Source organism: Balaenoptera acutorostrata, chromosome 2, assembly GCF_949987535.1.
Source record: "Balaenoptera acutorostrata chromosome 2, mBalAcu1.1, whole genome shotgun sequence".
In the NCBI taxonomy this organism is placed as follows: domain Eukaryota; kingdom Metazoa; phylum Chordata; class Mammalia; order Artiodactyla; family Balaenopteridae; genus Balaenoptera; species Balaenoptera acutorostrata.
The window spans coordinates 145,909,732-145,926,498 of NC_080065.1; positions in this window are offsets into that span (position 1 = coordinate 145,909,732).

The following is a 16,767-nucleotide window of genomic DNA, read 5'->3' on the forward strand; positions in this document are numbered from 1 at the left end:
ATCCTACTTCCTTCATAGAACTTAACATAATCTCTGATTACCTTGCTTATGTGTCTCTTTATTGCTTATTGCTTGTCTTCACCCACTAGATTTCAAGCTCCAGAGGTGAAAAGAACTTGTTATTTTGTTTGTTTGTTTGTTTTAAACTTGGTGTCATTAGCATTTAGAACAGTGCTAGCGATTGCTGGACATTGGACATCAACTTGCTTAATGAACGAATAAACTGGTAGAACTAGATATCTCACTAACCATGTAAAGAATATTCAGACTCCTGGTTCCTACTAATAAACCCAATTTTAAAAAAGAATAGAATCAGTCCTTTTTTGAAAACCAGCCTAAGCCTTCTGTAATGATTAAGAGTACCATATCCCAGATATAAACCCGTCAAATACAAAGATCTGAAATGCAGATGGGATCAGTTTCTTCAGTGACAGCATGAGGGGCTTTGTGAACTTACTCCCCAGTGAATCTGGTGAAAATTATTTGAAAACAACCATTTAAAGCCTCTGGAAGGCTTCCCTGGTGGTGCAGTGGTTGAGAATCTGCCTGCCAATGCAGGGGACACGGGTTCGAGCCCTGGTCTGGGAAGATCCCACACGCCGCGGAGCAACTGGGTCCGTGAGCCACAATTACTGAGCCTGTGCGTCTGGAGCCTGTGCTCCGCAACAAGAGAGGCCGCGATAGTGAGAGGCCCGCGCACCGCGATGATGAGTGGCCCCCACTTGCCACAACTAGAGAAAGCCCTTGCACAGAAACGAAGACCCAACACAGCCATAAAAATAAATAAATTAATTAATTAAAAAATATATATATATATATTCTAAAAAAAAAAAAAGCCTCTGAAAATGGTCCTAAGAGTATATAACAAATGAAGAAACGTGTTCAAGAGAATCTATGAAAATTTTGTAAGAAAAGTGAGAATCTTTGGTTTTTGGAAAAAAAAAATTCCCTCTATCCCCATTCCAAGGTCAGTGAAACTTCACTCCAGACTGGTACAGCCTAGAACCCAGGACTCCTTCTACCCCCATCTCCCAGCTGGAGGGCTTTCTTCCTGGGAGGAGCATTTCAACATTTCTTATCATGTCCCCAGTGACCTGTTGCTGAGACTAAGTCCCAGTTGAGTGTGGTGTAGAGGTGGAGGCTCCTTCTTCTGCCCCTTCCCCACTCATGGAATGATGCTCTAGCTTAGGCATGGTGTGCACCCTGGTTGCCCTTGCCCTGGCTCATAAGTTCTGGGTTTCATGCCAAGAGAAGCAAACTGAGAAGACCTGAGACTATTGTATCCCTCCACTGAGTGCTCAGCTCCTAAAGTGGGAGTGTTACTCTGAAAGAAGCATGCCATTGTCTCTATTCCCAGCTCCAGAACTCTGGTTTCAAGATTCTCCCTGCGGGAGAAACAGGCCATAAAACAGATAGCATCTAATCTCTTTCTAAAGGAATGAACTTTGTTTGCAACAAAGTGTGGAGTTCAAGCCAAAGGGTACTCTCAAAAACAGTGGAGGTAGTGGTGAAAAGCAATTGGGAGGAGATTCCTAGATTCAAAGAAGATATAGGCTAAACTGTAGGCTGACTATACCTTGTGGGAGAAAGCTAGGAAAGGAGGCAGCTGGGAGGAACCCTCCTTTAGTCAGAACAAATAACAAACACTGACCTCAGGAACTGGTTCTTCAAGGGAGACCAAATCTGATTGGATTAGGCTGAAGAGCAACTTATGCCCAAGGGCATTCTTGAAAAAAATAGAGTAATAAGCTAGCAATCAGTAGAGCCTTACTGGGCATGGTCAGAGAAGGCGATGAAGAGCACTCTGACAAATCATTGTCATCCAGCGTGACTGTGTGTATACCCCAAACTGTGCTTCCCTGAATTGTAACATCAGAGTCTTCACACTGTGACAGAGTTGGGGTGCAGGGGGATGGACTTCACTAAAATAATCCAGCCAATCAATAAATAAGTAAAAGTAATAGCACCAGGGGATAAGGAAGTACCCAGAGCTACTACAACGTATTATCTAAAATGTCCAGTTTTGGGGGCTTCCCTGGTGGCGCAGTGGTTGAGAGTCTGCCTGCCAATGCAGGGGACACGGGTTCGAGCCCTGGTCTGGGAAGATCCCATATGCCACAGAGCAACTAAGCCTGTGTGCCACAACTACTGAGCCTGCACGTCTGGAGCCTGTGCTCCGCAACGGGAGAGGCCGCAACAGTGAGAGGCCTGCGCACCGCGATGAAGAGTGGCCCCCACTTGCCACAACTAGAGAAAGCCCTCGCACAGAAACGAAGACCCAACACAGCCATAAATAAATAAATTAATTAATTAATTAATTAATTAATTAAAAAATAAAATAAAATAAAATGTCCAGTTTCCAATAAAAAACTATGAGACATGCAGAGAAACAAGGAAGTATAATCCATTCACTGGAAAAGAAAGCAGGCAATAGAAAGTACCTGAGAAAGTGACCAGATGTTGGATTTAACTGAAAAAGCCTTCAAAGTAGCTACTATAGATGTGTTCAAAGAACTAAAGGAAACCATAATTAAAGAAGTAAAGGAAGATATGACATTATTGCACCAAATAGAGAATATTGATAAAGAGGTGGAAATTATAATAAAGTACTAATGGAAATTCTAGAGCTGAAAAGTACAATACCTGAAATGAAAAATTCGCTAGGGGAAGCAACAGTACATTTGAACTGGCAGAAGTAATAGAAAACTTGAATATAAATCAATAGAGATTATGCAATCCAAAAAATAGAGAAGTGAAGAAAGGTGAATAGAACTTCAGAGAAATGTGGAACACCATTAGGTATACCAACATATACATGATGGAAGTGTCAGAATGAGAGGAGAGAGAAAGAAACAAATATTTTTTGAAGGATAATGGCTGAAAACTTCCCAAATTTACTGAAAAACATGAATGTACACATCCAGGAAGGTCAATGAATACCAACAGACTGAACACAAAGAGAGTGACAAACAGACACATCATAGTAAAAATGCTGATGGTCAAAAACAAGGGGAGGGGCTTCCCTGGTGGCGCAGTGGTTGAGAATCTGCCTGCTAATGCAGGGGACACAGGTTCGAGCCCTGGTCTGGGAAGATCCCACATGCCGCGGAGCAACTAGGCCCGTGAGGCACAACTACTGAGCCTGCGTGTCTGGAGCCTGTGCTCCATAACGAAAGAGGCCACGATAGTGAGAGGCCCACGCGCCGCGATGAAGAGTGGCCCCCACTTGCCGCAACTAGAGAAAGCCCTCACACAGAAACGAAGACCCAACACAGCCAAAAATAAATAAATAAATAAATAAATAATTTTTAAAAAAAAACAAAAAAAAAAAAGGGGAAAATGTTGAAAGCAGCAAGAACAAAATGACTCTTACTTACAGGGGAACCACAGTAAGATTAACAACTGTTAATCAGTTGTTAATCTACTGTTTCTCAGTAGAAACAAAGGAGGCCAGAAGACAATGGGATAACATAAAGCAGTCAAAGAAAAAACTGTTAACAAAGAGTCTTATAGTTAACAAAGCCATCTTTCAAAAAGATGAAGGCAAGATAAATAAAATGTTTAAACAGTTCCAGATATATAAATATGGAGAGAATTTGTTGCTAGAAGACTCATAAGAAATATTAAATGAAGTTCTTCAGGCTGAAAGCAAGTACTTCTTGAGTGGTAATGCAAATCCACACACAGAAAACCAAAGAGCACCAACGAAAGTAATTATGTAATTATCAGAGACAGTATAAATGCTGTCTGTTTTCTCCTTTCTTCTGTTAACTGATGCATATTGAGCAGGACAATCCAACTACCAATCCCAAGTAAGGATTCCTACTGTGTGAAGAATGGCAAAGACAGTAACAATGCCAGTCATCAGTAGTAGGAGCCCACAGATCTTGGCCCACTGCATCCTCTATGGGTTTGGAGTCATCAAGGAGGAGTCAATACAAGTTCTGGTTGAAACAACACTTTACTCACAGAAAGGAGAAAAGATGCAGCGAGATCATCATCTGCAGTATGCCCTATCTCCCATGGCCAGTGGGTCCCTCTGAGTAGCTGATACAGAGTGATGGCCTACATGCACACCTCTCATGCTTCAGATGAAGACCTGTTCTCTCCCCTGGGGGAAGATATACTAGGGGAGCGTTCCAGGTGCTATATGATGCACACACTTAAGCAATACAAGGAAGTTCACTGTATAATCAGAAGAAAAATTTCTTCTCATAAGGAAGAAGAATCTGAGGCCAAGCAATAGCTTGGCACCTGTCCACCATGTAAGGGAATGTTCCAGACTCAGGGCATTGTTTGGGAAATCCCAGGGAAGGACAACACATCAAGCAATGGCTGCTTCCCCAACAATAGAGAAAGCAGTTGTACAGCCTAATATGTATATAATGTATTCTTGGCCTATAATATATAGAAATATATTTGAAATGTATTTGCCAATAACAGTACAAAGGAAGGATGTGGGAGCAAAGCTGTATTGGTCAAAGGAAATGACTATAGACGGTAAAGTAGTAATTATAATAATATATTGTTAGGTTTATAAGATTAACAAATACAATGTATATAATCCTAGAGCAGGGTTTACCATATAAAAGACAAAACTCTAAAAAATCATTAAATGCTTCATTAGAAAATACTTAATGCGGGCTTCCCTGGTGGCGCAGTGGTTGAGAGTCTGCCTGCCAATGCAGGGGACATGGGTTTGAGCCCTGGTCTGGGAAGATCCCACATGCCGCGGAGCAGCTGGGCCCGTGGGCCACAATTGCTGAGCCTGCGCGTCTGGAGCCTGTGCTCCGCAACAGGAGAGGCCGCGATGGTGAGAGGCCCGCGCACTACGATGAAGAGTGGTCCCCACTTGCCGCAACTGGAGAAAGCCCTCGCACAGAAACGAGGACTCAACACAGTCATAAATAAATAAATAAATAAATAAATAAATAAAAGAACGTGAATTTCTTAAAAAAAAAAAAGAAAATACTTAATGCAAAAGAAAGCAGTAAAAGAAGAAGAGAGGAACAAAAAGACGTGAGACACATAGAAGATAAAGAGTAAAATGATGGACATAAATCTGATTATATCAACAATAACCCTAAATGTAAATGGATTAAACAATCCAATCAAAAGGAAGAGATTGTCAAATTGGATTAAAAAAAACAAGATCCAACCATATGTTATCTATAAGAGGCACACTGTAGCTTCAAAAACATAAATAGATTGAAAGTAAAAGGATGGAAAAATATATGTCATCAAATAACAACCACAAGAAAATTAGAGTGGCTATACCAATGTCAGACAAAATAGACTTTAAAACAAGAAATGGTACTAGAGAGAAAACAGGGACAGTTTATAATGGTAAAAGGTTTAATATGCCAGGCAAATATAACAATTGTAAACATATATGCATGTAATAATGGCACCAAATACATGAAGCAAAAACTGACAAACATGAAGGGAGAAACAGACAATTCAATAGGAATAGGTTAAGACTTCAGTACTTCACTTTCAATAATGAATAGGACAATTAGACAATAGGTCAACAAGGAAATAGAAGACTTGAACAACACGATGAACTAACTAGACTTAATAGGCATCTATAGAGCACTCAACCCACTCAACCCAACAACAGAATATATATTCTTCTCAAGTGTACAGGGTACATTTTCCAGGATAGACCATATGCCATATGAAATTAGAAATCAATAACAGAGATTGGTTCAAGATGGCGGAGTAGAAGGACGTGTGCTCACTCCTTGCGAGAGCACCGGAATCACAACTAACTGCTGAACAGTCATCGACAGGAAGACACTGGAACTCACCAAAAAAGATACCCCACATCCAAAGACACAGGAGAAGCCGCAGTGAGACGGTAGGAGGGGCGCAATCACAATAAAATCAAATCCCATTACGGCTGGGTGGGTGACTCACAAACTGGAGAACACTTATACCACAGAAGTCCACCCACTGGAGTGAAGGGTCTGAGCCCCATGTCAGGCTTCCCAATCTGGGGGGCCGGCAATGGGAGGAGGAACTCCTAGAGAATCAGACTTTGAAGGCTAGTGGGATTTGATTGCAGGACTTCGACAGGACTGGGGGAAACAGAGACTCCACTCTTCGAGGGCACACACAAAGTAGTGTGTTCATTGAGACCCAGGGGAAGGAGCAGTAACCCCATGAGAGGCTGAACCAGACCTACCTGCTAGTGTTGGAGGGTCACCTGCAGATTCAGGGGGTGGCTGTGGCTCACCGTGCGGACAAGGACACTGACAGCAGAAGTTCTGGGAAGTATTCCTTGGCGAGAGCCATCCCAGAGCCCTCCCAGAGTCCGCCATCAGCCCCACCAAAGAGCCAGGTAGGCTCCAGTGCTGGGTCGCCTCAGGCCAAACAACCAACAGAGAGGGAACCCAGCCCCACCCATCAGCAGACAAGCAGATTAAACTTTTACTGAGCTCTGCCACCAGAGCAACACCCAGCTCTACCCACCACCAGTCCCTCCCATCAGGAACCTGCACAAGCCTCTTAGATAGCCTCATCCACCAGAGGGCAGACAGCAGAATCAAGAAGAACTACAATTCTGCAGCTTGTGGAAGGAAAACCACATTCACAGAAAGACAGAATGAAAAGGCAGAGGACTTTGTACCAGATAGGAACAAGATAAAACCCCACAAAAACAACTAAATGAAGTGGAGATAGGCAACCTTCCAGAAAAAGAATTCAGAATAATGATAGTGAAGATGATCCAGGACCTCGGAAAAAGAATGGAGGCAAAGATCAAGAAGATGCAAGAAATGTTGTTTAACAAAGATCTAGAAGAATTAAAGAACAAACACCTAGAAGAATTAAAGAACAAACAAACAGAGATGAACAATACAATAACAAATGAAAAATACACTAAAAGGAATCAATAGCAGAATAATTTAGGTAGAAGAACAGATAAGTGACCTGGAAGACAGAATGGTGGAATTCATTGCTGTGGAACAGAATAAAGAAAAAAGAATGAAAAGAAATGAAGACAGCCTAAGAGACCTCTGGGACAACATTAAATGCAACAACATTTGCATTATAGGGGTCCTAGAAGGAGAAGAGAGAGAGCAAGGACCCAAGAAAATATTTGAAGAGATTATAGTCGAAAACTTCCCTAACATGGGAAAGGAAATAGCCACCCAAGTCCAGGAAGCGCAGAGAGTCCCATACAGGATAAACCCAAGGAGAAACAAGCCGAGACACATAGTAATCAAATTGACAAAAATTAAAGACAAAGAAAAATTATTGAAAGCAACAAGGGAAAAATGACAACATACAAGGGAACTCCAATAAGGTTAACAGCTGATTTCTCAGCAGAAACTCTGCAAGCCAGAAGGGAGTGGCACAATATATTTAAAGTGATGAAAGGGAAGAACCTACAACCACGATTACTCTACCTGGCAAGGATCTCATTCAGATTCAACGGAGAAATCAAAAGCTTTACAGACAAGCAAAAGCTAGGATAATTCAGCACCACCAAACCAGCTCTACAACAAATGCTAAAGAATCTTCTCTAAGTGGGAAACACAAGAGAAGAAAAAGCCCTACAAAAACAAACCCATAACAATTAAAGTGGGAATAGGAACATACATATCGATAATTACCTTAAAAGTGAATGGATTAAGTGCTCCAACCAAAAGACACAGGGTCACTGAATGGTGACCATATATATGCTGTCTACAAGAGGCCCACTTCAGACCTAGGGACACATACAGACTGAAAGTGAGGGGATGGAAAAAGATATTCCATGCAAATGGAAATCAGAAGAAAGCTGGAGTAACAATACTCATATCAGATAAAATAGACTTTATTTTTATTTTATTTTATTTTTTAATTTTAAAATATATATATTTATATCTTTTTTTTTCCACACACACACACTGTATCTTATTTTTACAAGAGATAAATAGACTGACACCAAGCATTGTACATGGATGACCACAACAAAAGCAACAATGATTGCAATTACCAAACATGAAACACACTCATACTATGTCATAATATTGACATTCAGTCCAGTAATCCTCCACTGTAACAGCTCCTTTACTTTGCAGTGAAAATTGATTTGTATATTCTTTGCTTCTGAGTCCTTGTGGGATTTTTTTTTTTAATTCAGACAGAAAGTCACAAAAATTATACTCATCCTCATCAGTTCACTCAGTCCCATGTAATTGATTTTTTTTTTATCTTGATCTTTTGTTAGCACTTTTATGAGTTCATCAGTTTTTCATTAGAGTTCTGAAAATGCTTATTCATTCCGTTCAGCAGTACAGTCAGTTACCAGAAACCTGTACTTGTCAGAGTCTTTTCCATGAATTTCTTGAAGATGAAAGCCTTTTATAGGAACATATTTGCAAAAGCATCAGAGTACACCCAGAACTGTCTGTAAATGACAAAAGACTTGAAAATGACCACTGTTAAAGATTTGATGAAAGATCATAATAATGCAGTTGACAAGAAAATTAGTTATTTCTGAGATATACATTTTAAAGTAATAACTAGGATTATTACTTATAACATTATACCAGAACATATAAGATTTTTAGAAATTTCATGTAATGTCTGAAACATTTATATTAACATATTTCCCTACATATTTCCATACAAATACAAATATAAGCTTTTTAGAAGTTTCATATAATGTCTGAAACATTTATATTAACATATTTCCATACATATTTCCATACAAATACAAATATAAGATTTTTAGAAATTTCATGTAATGTCTGAAACATTTATATTAACATATTTCCATACAAATAATCCAATGAAAGTTTAGTATTAGTTGTTTTGTTTGTTTTTTTATACTGCAGGTTCTTATTAGGCATCAATTTTATACACATCAGTGTATACATGTCAATCCCAATCGCCCAATTCAGCACACCACCATCCCCACCCCACCGCAGTTTCCCCCCTTGGTGTCCATATGTCCATTCTCTACATCTGTGTCTCAACTTCTGCCCTGCAAACCGGCTCATCTGTACCATTTTTCTAGGTTCCACATACATGCCTTAATATACGATATTTGTTTTTCTCTTTCTGACTTACTTCACTCTGTATGACAGTCTCTAGATCCATCCACTTCTCAACAAATGACTCAATTTCGTTCCTTTTTATGGCTGAGTAATATTCCATTGTATATATGTACCACATCTTCTTGATCCATTCGTGTGTTGATGGGCATTTAGGTTGCTTCCATGACCTGGCTATTGTAAATAGTGCTGCAATGAACATTCGGGTGCATGTGTCTTTTTGAGTTACGGTTTTCTCTGGGTATATGCCCAGTAGTGGGATTGCTGGGTCATATGGTAATTCCATTTTTAGTTTTTTAAGGAACCTCCATATTGTTCTCCATAGTGGCTGTATCAATTTACATTCCCACCAACAGTGCAAGAGGGTTCCCTTTTCTCCACACCCTCTCCAGCATTTGTTGTTTGTAGATTTTCTAATGATGCCCATTCTAACAGGAGTGAGGTGATACCTCATTGTAGTTTTGATTTGCATTTCTCTAATAATTAGTGATGTTGAGCATCTTTTCATGTGCTTCGTGGCCGTCTGTATGTCTTCTTTGGAGAAATGTCTATTTAGGTCTTCTGCCCATTTTTGGATTGGGGTGTTTGTTTCTTTAATATTGAGCTGCATGAGCTGTTTATATATTTTGGAGATTAATCCTTTGTCCGTTGATTCTTTTCGTCTTGTTTATGGTTTCCTTTGCTGTGCAAAAGCTTTGAAGTTTCATTAGGTCCCATTTGTTTATTTTTGTTTTTATTTCCATTACTCTAGGAGGTGGATCAAAAAAGATCTTGCTGTGATTTATGTCAAAGAGTGTCCTTCCTATGTTTTCCTCTAAGAGTTTTATAGTGTCTGGTCTTACATTTAGGTCTCTAATCCATTTTGAGTTTATTTTTGTGTATGGTGTTAGGGAGTATTCTAATTTCATTCTTTTACATGTAGCTGTCCAGTTTTCCCAGCACCACTTATTGAAGAGACTGTCTTTTCTCCATTGTATATGTTTGCATCCTTTGTCATAGATTAGTTGACCATAGGTGTGTGGGTTAATCTCTGGGCTTTCTATCTTGTTCCATTGATCTATGTTTCTGTTTTTGTGCCAGTACCATATTGTCTTGATTACTGTAGCTTTGTAGTATAGTCTGAAGTCAGGGAGTCTGATTCCTCCAGCTCCATTTTTTTGCCTCAAGACTACTTTGGCTATTTGGGGTCTTTTGTGTCTCCATACAAATTTTAAGATGATTTGTTCTAGTTCCGTAAAAAATGCCATTGGTAATTTGATAGGGATTGCGTTGAATCTGTAGATTGCTTTGGGTAGTATACTCATTTTCACAATGTTGATTCTTCCAATCCAAGAACATGGTATATCTCTCCATCTGTTGGTATCATCTTTCATTTCTTTCATCCGTGTCTTATAGTTTTCTGCATACAGGGCTTTTGTATCCCTAGGTAGGTTTATTCCTAGGTATTTTATTCTTTTTGTTGCAATGGTAAATGGGAATGTTTCCATAATTTCTCTTTCAGATTTTTCATCATTAGTGTATAGGAATGCAAGAGATTTCTGTGCATTAATTTTGTATCCTGCAACTTTACCATATTCATTAATTAGCTCTAGCTGTTTTCTGGTGGCAGTTTTAGGATTCTCTATGTATAGTATCATGTCATCTGCAAACAGTGACAGTTTTACTTCTTCTTTTCCAATTTGTATTCCTTTTACTTCTTTTTCTTCTCTGATTGCTGTGGCTAGGACATCCAGAACTATGTTGAATAATAGTGGTGAGAGTGGACATCCTTGTCTCATTCCTGATCTTATAGGAAATGCTTTCAGTTTTTCACCATTGAGAATGATGTTTGCTGTGGGTTTGTCATATATGGCCTTTATTATGTTGAGGTAGGTTCCCTCTACACCCACTTTCTGGAGAGTTTTTATCATAAATGGGTGTTGAATTTTGTCAAAAGCTTTTTCTGCATCTATTGAGATGATCATATGGTTTTTATTCTTCAATTTGTTAATATGGTGTATCACATTGACTGATTTGCATATATTGAAGAATCCTTGCATCCCTGGGATAAATCCCACGTTATCATGGTGTATGATCTTTTTAATGTGTTGTTGGATTCTGTTTGCTAGTATTTTGTTGAGGATTTTTGCATCTATATTCATCAGTGATATTGGTCTGTAATTTTCTTTTTTTGTAGTGGCTTTGTCTGGTTTTGGTATCAGGGTGATGGTGGCCTCATAGAATGAGTTTGGGAGTGTTCCTTCCTCTGCAATTTTTTGGAAGAGTTTGAGAAGGATAGGTGTTAGCTCTTCTCTAAATGTTTGATAGAATTCACCTGTGAAGCCATCTGGTCCTGGACTTTTGTTTGTTGGAAGATTTTTAATCCCAGTTTCAATTTCATTACTTGTGATTGGTCTGTTCATATTTTCTGTTTCTTCCTGGTTCAGTCTTGGAAGGTTATACCTTTCTAAAAATTTGTCCATTTCTTCCAGGTTGTCCATTTTATTGGCATAAAGTTGCTTGTAGTAGTCTCTTAGGATGCTTTGTATTTCTGCGGTGTCTGTTGTAACTTCTCCTTTTTCATTTCTGATTTTATTGATTTGAGTCTTCTCCCTCTTTTTCTTGATGAGTCTGGCTAATGGCTTATCAATTTTGTTTATCTTCTCAAAGAACCAAATTTTAGTTTTATTGATCTTTGCTATTGTTTTCTTTGTTTCTATTTCATTTATTTCTGCTCTGATCTTTATGATTTCTTTCCTTCTGCTAACTTTGGGTTTTGTTTGTTCTTCTTTCTCTAGGGTCTTTAGGTGTAAGGTTAGATTGTTTACTTGAGATTTTTCTTGTTTCTTGAGGTAGGGTTGGATTGGTATAAACTTCCGTCTTAGAACTGCTTTTGCTGCATCCCATAGATTTTGGATCATAGTGTTTTTGTTGTAATTTGTCTCTAGGTATGTTTTGATTTTCTCTTTGATTTCTTCAGTGAACTCTTGGTTATTCAGTACTGTATTGTTTAGCCTCCATGTGTTTGTGTTTTTACAGTTTTTTCCCTGTAATTGATTTCTAATCTCATAGCATTGTGGTCAGAAAAGATGCTTGATATGATTTCAATTTTCTTAAATTTACTGAGGCTTGATTTGTGACCCAAGATGTGATCTATCCTGGAGAATGTTCTGTGTGCACTTGAGAAGAAAGTGTAATCTGCTGGCTTTGGATGGCATGTCCTATAAATATCAATTAAATCTATCTGGTCTATTGTGTCATTTAAAGCTTCTGTTTCCTTATGAATTTCCTGTCTGCAGGATCTGTCCATTGGTGTAAGTGAGGTGTTAAAGTCCCCCACTATGATTGTGTTACTGTCAATTTTCTCTTTTATAGCTGTTAGCAGTTGCCTTATGTATTGAGGTGCTCCTATGTTGGGTGCATATATATTTATAATTGTTATATCTCCTTCTTGGATTGATCCCTTGATCATTATGTAGTGTCCTTCCTTGTCTCTTGTAACATTCTTTATTTTAAAGTCTATTTTATGTGATATGAGTATAGCTACTCCAGCTTTCTTTTGATTTCCATTTGCATGGAGTATCTTTTTCCATCCCCTCACTTTCAGTCTGTATGTGTCCCTAGGTCTGAAGTGGGTGTCTGTAGACAGCATATATATGGGTCTTGTTTTTGTATCCATTCAGCCAGTCTATGTCTTTTGGTTGGGGCATTTAATCCATTCACGTTTAAGGTAATTATCGATATGTATGTTCCTATGACCATTTTCTTAATTGTTTTGGGTTTGTTTTTGTAGGTCCTTTTCTTCTCTTGTGTTTCCCACTTAGAGAAGTTCCTTTAGCATTTGTTGTAGAGCTGGTTTGGTGGTGCTAAATTCTCTTAGCTTTTGCTTGTCTGTAAAGCTTTTGATTTCTCCATCAAATCTAAATGAGATCCTTGCCAGGTAGAGTAATCTTGGTTGTAGGTTCTTCCCTTTCATCACTTTAAGTATATCATGCCACTCCCTTCTGGCTTGTAGAGTTTCTGCTGAGAAATCAGCTGTTAACCTTATGGGAGTTCCCTTGTATGTTATTTGTCGTTTTTCCCTTGCTGCTTTCAATAATTTTTCTTTGTCTTTAATTTTTGCCACTTTGATTACTATGTGTCTTGGCGTGTTTCTCCTTGGGTTTATCCTGTATGGGACTCTCTGCGCTTCCTGGACTTGGGTGGCTATTTCCTTTCCCATGTTAGGGAAGTTTTCAACTATAATCTCTTCAAATATTTTCTCTGGTCCTTTCTCTCTCTCTTCTCCTTCTGGGACCCCTATAATGCGAATGTTGTTGCGTTTAATGTTGTCCCAGAGGTCTCTTAGGCTGTCTTCATTTCCTTTCATTCTTTTTTCTTTAGTCTGTTCCGCAGCAGTGAATTCCACCATTGTGTCTTCCAGGTCCCTTATCCGTTCTTCTGCCTCAGTTATTCTGCTATTGATTCCTTCTAGTGTAGTTTTCATTTCAGTTATTGTATTGGTTATCTCTGTTTGTTTGTTCTTTAATTCTTCTAGGTCTTTGTTAATCATTTCTTGCATCTTCTCAATCTTTGCCTCCATTCTTATTCCGACGTCCTGGATCATCTTCACTATCATTATTCTGAATTTTTTTTTGGAAGGTTGCCTATCTCCACTTCATTTAGTTGTTTTTCTGGGGTTTTTTCTTGTTCCTTCATCTGGTACATAGCCCTCTGCCTTTTCATCTTGTCTATCTTTCTGTAACTGTGGTTTTTGGTCCACAGGCTGCAGGATTGTAGTTTTTCTTGCTTCTGCTGTCTGCCCTCTGGTGGTTGAGGCTATCTAAGAGGCTTGATGGGAGGCTCTGGTGGTGGGTAGAGCTGACTGTTGCTGTGGCGGTCAAAGCTCAGTAAAACTTTAATCCACTTGACTGTTGATGGGTGGGACTCGGTTCCCTCCCTGTTGGTTGTTTTGCCTGAGGCAACCCAACACTGGAGCCTACCTGGGCTCTTTGGTGGCGTTAATGGCAGACTCTGGGAGGGCTCATGCCAAGGAGCACTTCCCAGAACCTCTCTGCCAGAGTCCTTGTCCCCACAGTGAAACAGAGACACCCCCCGCCTCTGCAGGAGACCCCCCAACACCAGCAGGTAGGTCTGGTTCAGTCTCCCCCAGGGTCACTGCTCCTTCCCCTGAGTCCCGATGCGCACACTACTTTGTGTGTGCCCTCCAAGAGTGGGGTCTCTATTTCCCCCAGTCCTGTCGAAGTCCTGCAATCAATTCCCACTAGGCTTCAAAGTCTGATTCTCTAGGAATTCCTCCTCCCGTTGCCGGACACTCAGGTTGGGAAGCCTGACGTGGGGCTCAGAACCTTCACTCCAGTGGCTGGACTTCAGTGGTATAAGTGTTCGCCAGTCTGTGAGTCACCCACCCAGCAGTTATGGGAGTAGATTTTACTCTGATTGCGCCCCTCCTACCGTCTCACTGTGGCTTCTCCTCTGTCCTTGGACGTGGGGTATCCTCCTTGGTGAAGTCCAGGGTCTTCCTGTCAATGATTGTCCAGCAGCCAGTTGTGATTCTGGTGCTCTCGCAAGAGGGAGTGAGTGAGAGCACGTCCTTCTACTCCGCCAACTTGGTTAATCCTCTATCGATAAAATAGACTTTAAAATAAAGAATGTTACAAGAGACAAGGAAGGACACTACATAATGATCAAGGGATCAATCCAAGAAGGAGATGTAACAATTATAAATATATGTGCACCCAACATAGGAGTGCCTCAATACATAAGGCAACTACTAATAGCTATAAAAAAGGAAATTGACAGTAATACAATAATAGTGGGGGACTTTAACACCTCACTTACACCAATGGACAGATCCTGCAGACAGGAAATTAATAAGGAAACAGAAGCTTTAAATGACACAATAGACCAGATAGATTTAATTGATATTTATAGGACATGCCATCCAAAGCCAGCAGATTACACTTTCTTCTCAAGTGCACACAGAACATTCTCCAGGATAGATCACATCTTGGGTCACAAATCAAGCCTCAGTAAATTTAAGAAAATTGAAATCATATCAAGCATCTTTTCTGACCACAATGCTATGAGATTAGAAATCAATTACAGGGAAAAAACTGTAAAAACACAAACACATGGAGGCTAAACAATACAGTACTGAATAACCAAGAGTTCACTGAAGAAATCAAAGAGAAAATCAAAACATACCTAGAGACAAATTACAACAAAAACACTATGATCCAAAATCTATGGGATGCAGCAAAAGCAGTTCTAAGACGGAAGTTTATACCAATACAAGCCTACCTTCTCAAGAAACAAGAAAAATCTCAAATAAACAATCTAGCCTTACACCTAAAGGAACTAGAGAAAGTAGAACAAACAAAACCCAAAGTTAGCAGAAGGAAAGAAATCATGAAGATCAGAGCAGAAATAAATGAAATAGAAACAAAGAAAACAGTAGCAAAGATCAATAAAACTAAAAGCTGGTTCTTTGAGAAGATAAACAAAATTGATAAACCTTTAGCCAGACTCATCAAGAAAAAAAGGGAGAAGACTCAAATCAATAATATTAGAAATGAAAAAGGAGAAGTTACAATGGACACCACAGAAATACAAAGCATCCTAAGAGACTACTACAAGCAACTCTATGCCAATAAAATGGACAACGTGGAAGACGTGGACAAATTCTTAGAAAGTTAGAACCTTCCAAGACTGAACCAGGAAGAAATAGAAAATATGAACAGACCAATCACAAGTAATGAAATAGAAACTATGATTAAAAATCTTCCAACAAAGAAAAGTCCAGGACCAGATGGCTTCAGAGGTGAATTCTATCAAACATTTAGAGAAGAGCTAACACCCATCCTTCTCAAACTCTTCCAAAAAGTTGCAAAGGAAAGAACTCTCCCAGACTCATTCTATGAGGCCACCATCACCCTGATACCAAAACCAGACAAAGATGTCACAAAAAAAGAAAATTACAGGCCAGTATCACTGATGAACATCAATGCAAAAATCCTCAACAAAATACTAGCAAACAGATTCCAACAACACATTAAAAGGATCATACACCATGATAATGTGGGATTTATCCCAGGGATGCAAGGATTCTTCAATATACGCAAATCAGTCAATGTGATACACCATATTAACAAATTGAAGAATAAAAACCATATGATCATCTCAATAGATGCAGAGAAAGCTTTTGACAAAGTTCAACACCCATCTATGATAAAAACTCTCCAGAAAGTGGGCATAGAGGGAACCTACCTCAACATAATAAAGGCCATATACGACAAACCCACAGCAAACATCATTCTCAATGGTGAAAAACTGAAAGCATTTCCTCTAAGATCAGGAACAAAACAAGGATGTCCATTCTCGCCACTATTATTCAACATAGTTTTGGAAGTCCTAGCCACAGCAATCAGAGAAGAAAAAGAAATAAAAGGAATACAAATTGGAAAAGAAGAAGTAAAACTGTCGCCCTTTGCAGATGACGTAATACTATACATAGAGAATCTTAAAGATGCCACCAGAAAACTACTAGAGCTAATCGATGAATTTGGTAAAGTTTCAGGATACAAAATTAATTCACAGGAATCTCTTGCATTCCTGTACACTAACAACTAAAGATCAGAAAGACAAATTAAGGAAACACTCCCATTTACCACTGCAACAAAAAGAATAAAATACCTAGGAATAAACCTACCTAGGGATACAAAAGCCCTGTATGCAGAAA